General features: G+C 40.2%; 1 protein-coding gene across 1 annotated transcript in view; it reads right to left on the bottom strand.

Moving 5' to 3' along the window:
- The window catches only part of CNST (consortin, connexin sorting protein), a 107,618-nt gene extending 93,290 nt beyond the window's left edge, over positions 1–14,328 (bottom strand). The window contains exon 1 of the mRNA XM_007534599.3: positions 14,102–14,328. The gene's annotated coding sequence lies outside the window, so the exon portion shown is untranslated. The remainder of the gene's footprint in view (positions 1–14,101) is intronic.
- Positions 14,329–14,444: the final 116 nt, after the last annotated feature.

Raw genomic sequence — 14,444 nt, 5'->3', positions numbered from 1 at the left:
TTGTTGTTGGATAGGACAGAGATAAATGGAGAGAGAGAGCGGAAGACAGAGAGGGGGAGAGAAAGATAGACACCTGCAGACCTGCTTCACCCCCTGTGAAGCGACTCCCCTGCAGATGGGGAGCCGGGGCTCGAACTGGAATCCTTACACCGGTCCTTGCGCTTTGTGCCACCTGTGCTTAACCCACTGAGCTACAGCCCGACTCTCTAATTACATTTTCCCTCTTTTTTCTTTTTTGCATTTCTCTGTTTTTTATAAACATGTATTTTTCCAACTGAGGTTTTATAAATGATAACTTTGCTGAGATATAATGCACATACCACGCAATTTACACATTGAAGATGTATAATCCAACAGTTCTAAGTATAGTGACAAAATTGCCACAACCAATTTTAGAACATGCTATCACTCCAAGAGCCTCCTTATTCCTCTAACCCCACTTAGGCGCACTGTCACTTTCCATTCTCTCAGCCCTTCTTCCTCCCCACCACCCAAGCCCTAGGCAACCACTATGCCACTAGTCTTATTTTCTGCCTGTTTGGACATGCCTATTCTGGATATTTCATAGAAGTGGACTCATACAGTATGTGCTTCTGATAATTAGCATAATGGTTTCAAGGTACATCTATCTTGAAAAATGTCAAAATTTTGTTTTACTGCCAAACAGTAGTTTATTGTATAGGTCTACCATATCTTATTTATCCATTTGTTATTAGCTGATGGACATTTGAGCATCTGCTTTTTAGCCATTATAAATAATGCTACTGCAAACACTCCTGTAGGAGTTGTTCTTACACACCTGTTTATAGTTCTTTTCAGTATATACCTAGATGTAGAGCATGCTAGCTTAATGTTTAACTTATGGAAAACCCACCATACCCTTATAACTATTACATTCTCACCAGCAAAAGCTCTAATTTCCGTGCCTCAAGGAAGGAAGTAGAATCTCATTATGGTTTTGATCTGCACCATAACCAAACTTCCACAGAAAGCACTGTGGAAACTAGTCACTTTAACATATTATTTCATGTAATTATACATTTTTCTCCCTTTTGGAAAGAGCGCTTAGCTGTCATTTTCCATTATTCCAGTGGGTACTCTTTGCCTTAGAATCCTATTTTGGGGGAGTTAGGCGGTAGCGCAGTGGGTTAAGCACACGTGGTGCAAAGCACAAGGACCTGCCTAAGGATCCCGGTTTGAGCCCCTGGCTCCTCACCTGCAGGGGAGTCGCTTCACAGGCAGTGAAGCAGGTCTGCAGGTGTCTATCTTTCTCTCCCCCTCTGTCTTCCCCTCCTCTCTCCATTTCACTCTGTCCTATCCAACAACAACAACAATAACAACAACAAGGGCAACAAAAGGGAATAAATAAATATTTTTTAAAAAAGAATCCTATTTTGGGGGGCTGGATGGTGGTGCAACTGGTTGAGTGCACAAGTTACAGTGCAGGAGGACCCAGGTTCCAAGTACCTCAGTCCCCACCTGCAGGGGGAAAGCCTCACGAGTGATGAAGCAGTGCTGCAGGCATCTCCCCCCCCACTCTCTTCCTCTTCTGTCTCCATTTCTGGCTACCTATCCAATAAATAAATCAAGATAATAATAAAAAAAAAATCTGTTTTTGAGGATCATTGAGTGTCCTGACATATTTGTCAATCGCACACAGAAGCAAGAGTTTCTACAAAGCCACAAAGGCATTAAGTAGAAATGACTAGAGAGGAAATCTACAACTCTTAGAAATAAGCTCATCTGGGTGGGGGAGATAGCATAATGGTTATGCAAACAGACTCTCATGCCTGAGGCTCCAAAGTTCCAGGTTCAGTCCCCCACACCACCATAAGCCAGAGCTGAGCAGTGCTCCGGTGTTTCTCTGTGTGTGTGTCTCTCTCTCTGCATCTCTCTCAAAAATAAAATAAATATTTTTAAAAAAGAAATAAACTCATCTGAATGACATCAGAAAATTTCCCATACACTTCCTAAACACTAAATTAGTAGTGTGTCACCGTGATATTCTGGTCCTCTCTTCTCTTTATTAGTAAATAAATCTTTTTTTTTTCTTTTTGGCCTCCAGGGTTATCTCTGGAGCTCATGGCTACACTATGAATCCCCTGTTACTGGTGGCCAGTTTTGTCCGTATTATTGGACAAGGCAGAGAGAAATTGAGAGGGAAGGGGAAGATAGGGGGAGAGAAAAATAGACACTTACAGACCTTCACTGCTTGTGAAGCGACTTTATTTAAAAAAAAAAAAAAATTGCAGGGGCCAGGTGTTAGCACAGCAGGTTCGGTGCACATGGCACTAAGGGCAAGGACCTGCCAAGGATCCTGATTTGAGGCCCCAGCACCTCACCTGTGTGTGTGTGTGTGGGGGGGGGGGTTTGCCTCACCCATGGTGAAGCAGGTCTGTGCAGCTATCTATCTTTCTCTCCAACCCCCCTTTCCCTCCTCTCTTGACTTCTCTCTGTCCTATCCAACAACAGCAGCAGCAATGGCAACAGTAACAATGGCAACAAGGGCAACAAAATGGGAAAAATGGCCTCAAGGAGCAATGGATTTGTAGTGCAGGCATCGAGCCCCAGCAGTAACTCTGGAGGCAAAAAAAAAAAAAAAAAAAAGCCTGGCAAAATAGCTCACTTGGATAATGCACTGCTTTGCCAAGTGTACGACCCGGCTTCAATCATCATCTCCACTTCATTGAAGGAAGCTTCAGTCTCTTTTACTCTCTGTTTCCCTGTCTCTATCTTATTAAAAAAAAAAAAATCCATCAGGAACAGTGGAATCATACAAATCACAGCAATAAGCCATAACCCCCCAAATATATATTTGGATAAATGTGTATAATTACGTATATGTCTCAGTCTACTTACACATGTACTTTAAGAATGGATGTTCATATTGATTAACAAACAAAGTTGTATCACGAATTTAACTAGAATAAAGAACATTATTATTTAATATGGTACCACACAATGTTAACACTGGCTTGTTTGCTTTTTCTTTATCTGATAAGAAAGAAATTGAGAGGGAAAGAGACAGAGAGGGAGTCTGGCGGTAGCGCAGCGGGTTAAGCGCATGTGGCGCAAAGAGCAAGAACCGTTGGAAGGATCCCAGTTCGAGCCCCCGGCTCCCCACCTGCAGTGGAGTCGCTTCACAGACAGTGAAGTAGGTCTGCAGGTGTCTATCTTTCTCTCTCCCCTTCTCTGTCTTCCCCTCCTCTCTCCATTTCTCTCTGTCCTATCCAACAACAATAATAACTACAACAATAAAACAAGGGCAACAAAAGGGAGTAAATAAATAGCAAAAAAAAAAATTAAAAAAAAAAAAGAGACAGAGAGACACCTGCAGTACCTGCTTCACCACTCGTGAAGCTTCCCACACACAGGTGGGGAGTGGGAGGCTCGAATCCAGGTAATTTCTGCGCTTAACTATGTGTGCCTTTGCCCAGCCCCAACACTATTCCAAATTTTAAACCCAAGTCAGGAACTCTATCCTGTCCTAACAAGGAATGGAGTCTCCTTAATTCTATCATTTCATAAATTATGAGATGTTAAAATGAATTTAGGCCAATGTTTGCTTTTAATTAAGGCTCTCATTGTCTCATGGAGCCTGTTCAATCATCCTGTTTACTAAAGGCAGATGACTCTTCAGTAAACACTGAAACACATATGTAATTATACACATTTATCCATATATATATATATATATATATATATGTGTGTGTGTGTGTGTGTATGTATATATAGGGCATGGCTTATTGCTGGGGCTTTGTATGACTTCACTGTTCCTTTTGTGTTTCACATAAGAAAAACAGTGAATTTCTACATATGAAATAAATACTTCGGGGTTTTTAGCATATATTTCCATTACCTTATGAGATAACTTTATTTTTATTATTTTTCTTATTTATTTTAGTATTAATATTGGCTTTTATTATTTATTAATAATGTTATTTAACTTTAATTTCTTACTTATTTTTATTTATTTATTTTATCTTATGAAATAACTTTAGTATATTTATTTGCGTTATCTTATGAGATAACTCCTCCTCTTTGGTTCTAACACACTAAAAAAAAAAAAATTGAGGCTCCTGCTATATTTTTCAATGGCTGATCAACTAAACCACATTCTCTGCTCTTATACCCAAGACACATGTATCTGCTATTAAAGAAACCATGACTACAGAAATTGGTGAACTATAAAAGCCGTAGCGATCCAACCTCAGTAGTCTCAAGGTTGAGCAGATGTGACTCCTCACAGATCTCCCAGGACTACATCCTACAAAACTATAATTAACAATCACAAGGGAGCCTCCAGTCGTCTTCCTATCCTTAGCTCAGCAGTCTCACCTGGACCACAAGTCTAGGTTACCAGATGTTTTCTCATCATCAGGGGCACGTCTACCACCTAAACAGTCTAGTATAGTGAAAGTTTTCTTGCATTTGGAGTTTCTTTCTGGCAGATTCATCAGACATCAAGAATAGGAAGAAAGAGATCAATGGCTTCTGATGGCTAAACCTAAGTTCCTGTTCAACTTTCACTACAGAGAAAAGAAAACAAAACCACCAGGGTCTGAGGCAGAGCATAATGGTGTATAAAATTGCCTACAGAATGAGACCTCAAGGTCCCAGGTTGAATCTCCAGCACCACTATGAGCCACAGCTGAGCAGCCCTCTGGTAAGAGAAATGAATAAATAAATAATAATCAAGAAAGGAAAAAGGAAAAGAAAAAAACAACAACCAATTTTCAAATAACCATGTTTTCCCCAAGTTAAAATTAGTTTAGTGATAAAAAAGAGAAAAAGAATACTATTTGTATGACTTTTTTTTTTTTTTACTAGAGCACTATTCACCTCTGGTTTTTGGTGGGGGGTGAGATTGAACCTGGGACTTTGGAGCTTCAGGCATGAGAGTCTCTTTGCATAACCATTATGCTGTCTACCCTACCCAAAGAATACTATTTATACTCCTAGCGCCACTTCAAGTTTATGAGAAAACCATATCCAATTCTGATTTTGGAGTTTTCCCTAGGAGACAGAAGAGGAACTCTCTCTCTCTCTCTCTTTCTCTCTCACTATCATACATCAGGAGAGGGAAGGCAGAATGCCTCCTGAATATCTTTTTACACACTGTGAAGGGTTAGAGCAAAATGGCTATGACAAAATACGGAAGTGCATGGACACTTCAATAATAAGTCAAACATTCTTAGAGTACCTGTTTTCTTAGCCTGGATAAGTGTTCCTAGAACTAGCTTCCAAGTTTTTTTTTTTTTATGCACACAGATAAGCTTTGTAGGGCTGTCAGGGAATGTGCAACTACACAAAGGTCAAAGTCCTATTGGGGTTCACTGGGAGGTTTCTAAGTTTCCTCCAGGAATACAGCTGAGAAGGAAAAAAGCTTCCATAATCCATATATCATAGTTATTATTTATTTGAGATAGGACAGAGAGATATTGAGAAGGGAAGGGAGATAGGAAAAAAAAAAGGCACAAATCATAATTAACTAGGAACTACTACTTGGTATAATAAACATCGATTTTCTGAACTATTTTTTTATTCTGGTTTAGGCTAATATGAAATAAATCTCTGGCTAGTCAACATATGGACCTTGGTGGACATAACAACCATTAAATCAATTTAAAAACTACAGTTCAAATGTACCAACAAGACAAACGCTCTCCTTTAAATATAGTCACAAGTACTCACTACATGATTAAAACAAGGAAGTCAAATGACAGTCCTTCTAATTTTGGCTCTTCACCATGCTTACCCTTGGCTATTGGAATACTTTGAATTGCATGACAAAAATCCATTAACAACGTTTTCAAAAGTTATTGAGGAAAAGAACTAGTGATACCTCTCAATTATCAAAGAAAATAAAACTTGATTTTTTTTTTTCTTCCCACCAATATTATTGCTGGGGGTTTGGTACCTGCACAGAATCCACTGCTTCTGGCAGCCATTTTGTCTTTTCTATTCTTTTTTCTTCTTTCTTTTCATGTGATGGGAAAGAAATTGAGAAGAGAGGAAGTCAGGAGGTAGCGCAGCAGATTGAGCGTGCCCAGCACAGGGACCAGCATAAGGATCCCGGTTCGAGCCCCCAGCTCCCCACCTGCAGAGGAGTCGCTTCACAGGCGGTGAAGCATGTCTGCAGGTGTCTGTCTTTCTCTCTGTCTTCCCCCCCCTTTCTCCATTTCTCTCTGTCCTATCCAACAATAATGACATCAATAATAATAATAATCACAACAACGATAAACAACTAGGGCAACAAAAGGGAAAAAATGGCCTCCAGGAGCAGTGGATTCGTAGTGCAGGCACCGAGCCCCAGCAATAACCCTGGAGGAAAAAAAAGAAAAAGAAGAAATTGAGAGGGGAAAGGGAGATACAGAAGGAAAGAGAACTACTAGCTTTATCTACAAAACAGAGACACTTCCCCCCCAACTCTTCATCTGCACTATTCCAGCCTTTAGGACCATGATTGGTCAACAATTTGTTTGGCTTTGATAACTCTCTTTTCAGCTACCAAGTTCTAGATGCTAGCAGGATGCCAACCAGACTTCCCTGGACAGACAACCCCACCAATGTGTCCCGGAGCTCTACTTCCCCAGAGCCCTTCCCCAACAGGAAAAGAGAAAGACAGGCTAGGAGTATGAATCTACCTGTCAAGGCCCATGTTCAGCAGGAAATCAATTACAGAAGCCAGACCTTCCACCTTCTGCATCCCACAATGATCTTGGGTCCATATTCCCAAAGGGTTAAAGAATAGGAAAGCTATGGGGGGTTGGGGGGTGGCATACAGAGTTCTGGTGGTGGGGATTGTGTGAAGTTGTACCCCCCCCCCTTTTTTTTTTTAACCAGAGCACTGCTCAGCTCTGGCTTATGGTGGTGTGGTGACTGAACCTGGGACTTGAGAGCCTCAGGCACGAAAGCCTCTTTGCATAACCATTATGCTATACCCCCACCAAGTTGTACCCTCTTATCCTATCGTTTAGTCAGTGTTTCCTTTTTATAAATAAAAAATTAAAAAACAAAAAAAAGGAAAGAGAAAGAGACTTCTGCAGCCCTGCTTCACTATTCTTGAAGCTCCCCCCTCCCCCCGCAGGTGGGGACTGGGGGCTTGAACCCCGGGCCCTTATGCATGGTAGGTAACATGTGTGCTCAACTGGGTGTGCCACCACCCAACCTCACTGGATTAAGGAGTCTTAAGCATGTGTAATAAAGCCTTCTTTCAGAAAATCAAGTTTAATAATTTCCTACAAATGTCTGTTTTCTAAAAGATGCATATGTTTGCTTACAGTGAGATTGGAGCAGCACTGCAGTAGAGGCCATGCCATGGACTGAGCCAGGGACCTTGGGTTTCAAAGCACATAGTCTACCCACTGAGCCCCCTGCCCGGATGCTCTACAGATTTCAAATCCTTTTTTCAGTTCAGGTGGATCAAATCTGAGGGGAAAAATCCGTCAGTTGTTTGTTATGAATCCTTGTTATGCCTTATTTCAGTAACCACAAGTGGCAAAACAACCTAGTCTACTTTAGGGGATTTCATAAGAAGAAAAAGGGAAAAAAAAGTTTTAATAAAAGTAAATAAATTTCTACAAAATTAAATCTCCACTGAAAAATCCATAGCAGCATTTTCCAGCTCATCTAAAATTCTTTTTAAGATGTAGCTGTTGAGTGGTAATCACAAATAAGAAAAATGACAGTGCCTGAATAAAATGAAAATATAGCAGTATAGTCATATATACAGAAATAGCCAATTTTGGTCAGAGAGTTTTCACTTCTTCTTCCTCTTCTTTTCTTTTCTTTTTTTTTTTTTTTTTTAAGACAGGCAGCAAGGCAGAGAGAGTGAAAGAGATCATAGCACCAAAACCTCGTTTGGACACATGGCAAAGCAGCACATTATCCAAACAAATTATTTGACTCACCCAAGTATTGATGTTTTAAGAATATTCATTTCAAAGTCTACAAAAAGGTATAGATTACAAAGTGTTTTACAGTTTTAGTGTCCCTTTGATTAAGTTGAAAACTTTACCTTAGAGTAAAATCTTACTAGGGTTCAAGCCCCAGTTCCCCACCTGCAGGGGGGATGTTTCACAAGTGTTGAAACAGGGCTACAGGTCTTGATTCCTCTCACCCTCTGCATTTCTCTCAGTTCTGGTTAAAAACAATATATATATAATATATGTTATATATATGTATGTATGAAAATTGTGCCTATTTACTGGGTTTTCAAAATGCAACTTAACAAAGTGTTTTCAGTTGCGTAGTAGTTTTCCAAAAACAACAAGTATTCTCATAAGAGAATTTCACAGATATACCAGCTGTAAAATACTGTTACTTCTTGAAATTTTCTAATTACTGTCTATAAGTGTGACTACATTTGTCAATTACTGCTTCAGAAGTCTTCCTATACACAAAAGAGGGGAAAAAATCAAGACTTGTCAGTATTTCAACAAACACACTAGCTATATGGCTTAATGATGATGAAAAAAAGAAAGTTCTGTGGTCCAAGAAGTGGCGCAGTGAATAAAGCACTGGACTCTCAAGCATGAGGTCCCGAGTACAATCCCCCACAGCACATGTACCAGAGTGGTGCCTGGTTCTGTTTCTCCTCCTATCTTTCTCATTAATAAATAAATAAATTCTTTTTTAAAAAAAGCCCAGAAATTTATAACAGATAGCAGGGAGTTGCGGTATAAAAATACCCAAATATATTATAAAACAGAATCTCAAAACAACTAAATATTTAAATCTCAAGCGATTTTATTTACTACTTTCTAAAAGATGTATTTCTTTACAGTATATCACAAATGCTTATAAAACAAAAAGTATTCCCTGGTTGAAAGAAAATATAATTACCCCCTAAGGAATGACTTCTAAATAAAAAAAAACACATGTGATTCTTTAGTGTCCTAATCTGGTGAAATACTCTTTGCTAACAGTATAAAGACAGACAAGTAGGTATCAAATTTCTCAATAAAAATATAACCCCTAAGAGGCCATCATATTTTCTTTTCATCAAGAATTGTCAGATGAATAAGCTGTTCTTCTAAAATTACTAAAAAAAAAAAAAAAAAAAAAGACTAATTTGTAGAAACAAATCAATTAATTTTCTTTCTGATCCAGTCAGATGGGTTATCCAAAAAAACAATGTATTTTTTTTCTTATCCAACTAAAGTGATGTCATATAGGTTTAGAGAAAAATAACAGCTTGTGTTTTCCTATATGCTATGCAAGTATCTCTCAAGAAACAAGCAGTAGCCAGTAACTACTTCAATAGCCCATTTCTGCCTTTGTTCCTTTGCTGCCAGTATGTGCTAGGTTTAAAGTGACCAGACCTTACAGAGGGATTCTGTTTCCTGACCAGGTAAATTGTGATTTCTTTATGCTGTAAAAGAACATTTACCAGGTAAATTGTGATTTCTTTATGCTGTACTAAGAAAGTAGCTGTAAAGAGATCTTAGAGAGGGGCTGGGGAGATAGCATAAGAGTTACTTATGCAAGAAGACTTTAATGCCTGACATGCAGCTTCCAAATTTAATCCCCAGAACTACCATAAAGCAGAGCTCTGGTAAAAATAAACAAGTACGTATTTTTAGAAATGAAGTTATACTTAATTAGGCATTTAGCCAGATTCTGATAGTGAATTTTGACATTAAATGTGGGTGCAACATGCATAAAAGCTCAAGTAGTATTAAAAGAAGTGTATTAGTGTGCAGGAGGCACTAAGAACAAGGATGGACCTTACTGCTTCCCACTGAGATCAGTTAGCTGCAGGACTAACTTCCCAAGAGTTACCTTAAGCAAAACAGTACTGAAGAATAAAGCAAAGGTTCCATGCAAATTATCACTCCCATTACAAAAACAACTTACATAATATGCCTAGGCAGTAATATAGTGCTTTTCTATGAAAACTGCCATGTTTCCTTTTAATTTTACCTAAACCAATCTACACATGTTTGTCCTTTGCTTCTAAGACTCAGTATTTTACAGCCAAGAATTTCTTTCTTTCTAAATTTTGTCTAGGAAATTTTTTTTTTTTTTACTTTTCCTTTAATAAGAAACATCAACATCTATTGTAGAAAAGCAAACTTATAAAACTTTAATTACACCTAAAACTGATTCAAAAAATAATTCAACAATAGGCTACTCTACCTGCTCACAAGTCAAGTTCAACCTTCTTCTGGAAGGTTCTCAAGTTCTTCGTATTTAGTGTCAGTGGTTGCAGTAGTTGAAGACTCAAACAATGCTTTGACAACCTGTTGACATGCCGATGTGATTAAAGTAACAATGACACCCCAGGAAATGACTGGGCACTCTATTCACCTCATGATTCTCACTAAACAAGCTCTGAGCACTTGTTTGTTCTCCTCATTATTAACACAGTCAACACTAAGAGGAAAAGAAATTTTTGGAACATACTTTCTGCATATAGCTTCATATTTTGAATATCCCCAAACTTTAGGCAAAGGATTTTAAATTTTGCTCTAGGGAATTTAACCCTAGATAGTCAGAGCAGGATAACATCTTAAGAAGCACTCTTAAATGAGCACTCTCACTGCTCATTTAAAATGCAGCTAGTTTTAATTCAGGTATATCCTACACCCCATTTCACATATTTAATATAAAACAATGTGCAATGTCTCATTAATTACTTTTCAAGTTGATTATACCTTGAAAGGACATATCTAGGACTGAATTGCATTATTAAACTTATTATTTTACCAAAGTACTGCTCAGCTCTGGCTTATGGAGGTCCATGGGGAATTGAACCTGGGACTCTGGAGCCTCAGTCATGAGAATCTCTTTGCATAACCATTATGCTATCCATCCCCACACGAAATTAATTTTACTTGCCTTTGTTGTTACTTTATTAATGTCTAGAAAACTTTAAGTTGCTTAATGCCTTGCATTGTATTTCTATTTGTGCTGCAACACATCTTAGTTCTGCAGGCAAACAAGGACTAACATTTGGCAATTCCAATTACAACTGTGATTTAAAATGCAGAGAAACAAGTATTTGCTCTTCTCTACAACTGAGATGTTTTGACAATAAAAGTAACTTTAGGGGGGGGGAGTAACTTTAAAAGGATGGAAAAATAATCAACAGACTCACTTTGCCCTGGCAAAGCAAACAGCATAGGATATATATATATATATATATATACCTCTGAAGAAAATAAGTTTCCCTAAAAGAATGGTCTAAATGTTAGGAAGACAATGAAAGAAGACTGTATACACCCAGGTGTTGGACACTGCACAGTGTTACATAGGAAAAGACACAGATTGACACACACCTGCAGTCAGGACCTCTGGAAAACCCGTTCTACCACTTGAGAAAACCATGATGTTCTGCAGGCATCCAGAGACCACCCACCCACCCACCCTTTTCAGTGCCAGGCAAGCCAAGTAAGGAGGAGAGCCAAAGACCCACATGCTATCTGACCAATTAAAAGTGATGAGAGGGTGGAACACTTAAAAACTTAAAGGTGTATGACCTCCAGCCCTTTTGTGCTCCTTTTCAGAAATAGCCCTTTTGGGAGAAAGGTGAGAGAGGCTGCACTATTTCCTAAATAAGCTTACTTACTGTTTCCTAATAAATTTCTTTAGCACATTAATGGTTCCTGTACTCACTGATCCTTTTGGAGTTTGGTTAAATCCTTCCTACCCTGAGTAAGGCCCTGGGTCCGTCCACAGGGATTTATGAATTAGCCTGTTCATTATAAGGTTCACCCTTAAAGTGAAATGGACATTTTCTTTGACATCCACATAAAATGTACAAGATTCTGTCTCTATAATTCAAGCACCACCGTCAGCCACAAACAAGCCATTAACCCTATAAAAGGAAATAATTACCATAACCTAAAAGAAAATAGCACCAAAGCAAAATAAATTTTAAAAATCATATTTTCCTACGGCTGAGTAGGCTACCTTCAGTTCCACAAATGTTATGAAATAAGCATTTTTTAAATCAATTTTATTGATATGTCACAACTTTTAAAGTGACAACTAGGGGGCCAGGAGGTGGCACACCTGGTTTAAGTGCTCACATCACAGTGTGCAAGGACCCAGGTTCAAGCCCCTGGTCCACGCCTGCAGGGGGAAAGCTTCACAAGTGGTGAAGCAGGGCTACAAGTGTCTCTCTGTCTCTCATCCTCTCTATCTTCACTCCCCTCTCAATTTCTTTCTGTCTCTATCTAGTAATAAATAAATAAAAATATATTTTTTAATTTTTTAAATAAAATATGCTTTTTAGGCTCCCCACCTGCAGGGGAGTCGCTTCACAGATGGTGAGGCAGGTCTGCAGGTGTCTGTCTTTCTCTCCCCCTCTCTGTCTTCCCCTCCTCTCTCCATTTCTCTCTGTCCTATCCAACAACGACAACTTCAATAACAACAATAAAACAAGGGCAACAAAAGGGAATAAATATTATATATATATATATATATATATATTTAAAAAATGTATATGTAAGAGAGTAGGGGACGGTTCAGTAAAAAAAATGGAAGAAAAGCGTTCTTAGGAATTCAAGAGGATTCAGAAGTCCCTTATAGGAAATTGTCAATAGGTGGCCATGTGGTGGCGCACCTGGTTAAGCGCACATATTACAGTGTGGAAGGACTGGAGTTCAAGGCCCTGGTCCTCCAAGTGATGAAGCAGGGCTGCAGGTGTCTCTGACTCTTTTCCTTTCTCTCTCCTACTCCCATCTCAATTTCTGTCTCTATCCAATAATAAATAAATAAATAAATAAATAAATACATGGTGTTTTTTTTTTAAAGAAAACTGTCAAGAGGGAAACTACATATAAAATAAGGGGAGTCGGGCGGTAGCGCAGCGGGTTAAGCACACAACAACATCAATAACAATATCAATAGGGAAACTACATATAAAATAATTTAAGGGGAGTCGGGCAGCGCAGCGGGTTAAGCGCCAACAACATCAATAACAACTACAGCAGCAATAAAAAGACAACAATGGCAACAAAAGGGAAAATAAATAAAAAATTTTTAAATCTTCTAAAAAAATAATTTAAGTAAGGTTAGCGTTTTCAGGACTTCCACAATATTTGGTTAAATATTTTGTATGTTATCCCAACAAGTTTATAATCCAAAACAGGGCACACTTGGCTATCAAGTCTTTCTCCATTTGAGATTCATCATCTGAGTAAGTCTTTAGGCTTCTATTTGCTAGGTGATACATTCCTTAGAAATTTTTTCCTTGTGTATTTAAATGTCAAGCTCAATTATATGTCCAGTAGAGTAAGCAGAAAGGACTCTTCATATTTTAAAATAAAAGTTGACTGGCTGCAGTTTCCTTCCTTGGTGGAAAGGATAGTGGTTAAAGCTCCGAGTATAATCCTTAAAACACTGAAGAGTTCACTCTCACAGAACCGAGCCTTCTAATATTGCCCAATTCGTAAGGAGACTGCCAAAATTTCCATTAAAGCATCCTATTTTTAGTCTTTGGGGTTAGTCTTTTTTTTTTTTTGTTAAGCGCATTCCCCAGTATAATGTGTTCAACTAAGTTTATACAATGAAGGGGAAAAGCACCCTAGGATCTTTAATCTTTTAAAGATTAGAATGAGAAGCTATTAAATCTGAATTTTAAAAAATCTAAGTTTAAACCTTTTAATACGGTTAAGGTAAACACTGGGCCAGAGGAAAGGATGGAAGGGAGACAACTAGGCGGTTCCAGACAAGCAAAGCGGCGAGGGGGCAAGACAGGTAGAAGGCGGGTGGGTACACGCCCTGCGCCAGGACGGAGAGCCGGGCCGTGGGCGCCAGCACCCAGGGGCGCGGGGCGCGGGGCGCGGGGCGCGGGGCGCGGGGCGCGGGGCGCGGGATCCCGGCAGCCGAGCGAGGACCGACTTCTGGCGCGGCTCCCCGAGGGAGGGCGGAATTGGCGCGATGCGCAGGAACCAGCCCCAAAGGCTGGAGAAAGGAAAACAGCAGCCGGGAGGGAGGTGCGGGACCCGGCTCCACCTTGCGCGGCCGGCAGAGGCGGCGCTGCCCGCGGGGGGCAGTGCCGGGGGAGGAGCGAGGGGGGGATCCGAAAGGCTGTCCGCCCCCGCCGCAAGCCCGCGGGCCTCCTGCACCTCGCTCTGCTTCTCCTCACCTGGGAATCGGGGGCGAACAGAAGACTACCGCTGGGCGCCCCGCCGGTTTCCAGCCCCACTCGCTGACATGGCGGCCGACGAGCTGTCACAGAGCTGGCTCGGGTCTTCCGCGGCACCGGCGGAGGAGACACCTCTTGCCTTCCCGCCCCGCCTCCCTCTGCGCACCCCTCCCGACTGGCCGGCGGGCTGTCCCCTACCGCGGAGCATAGAGTGCAAACTGCTAGAGAGGAAGCGCAGAGTGCAGATGACCATAGAGTACGAGTCCAGACGCAACCCGGAAGGTCCTTCTCTCTGCTCCTCTGTGTAGGGCGGCTGAGTCTGAACGGAAGTGGAAGTGAGGGT

The sequence above is a fragment of the Erinaceus europaeus genome, chromosome 6 (genome assembly GCF_950295315.1).
Source record: "Erinaceus europaeus chromosome 6, mEriEur2.1, whole genome shotgun sequence".
NCBI lineage: Eukaryota > Metazoa > Chordata > Mammalia > Eulipotyphla > Erinaceidae > Erinaceus > Erinaceus europaeus.
Note: the sequence above shows the minus strand (reverse complement) of the source record. Positions and strands in the feature narration are given on the sequence as shown.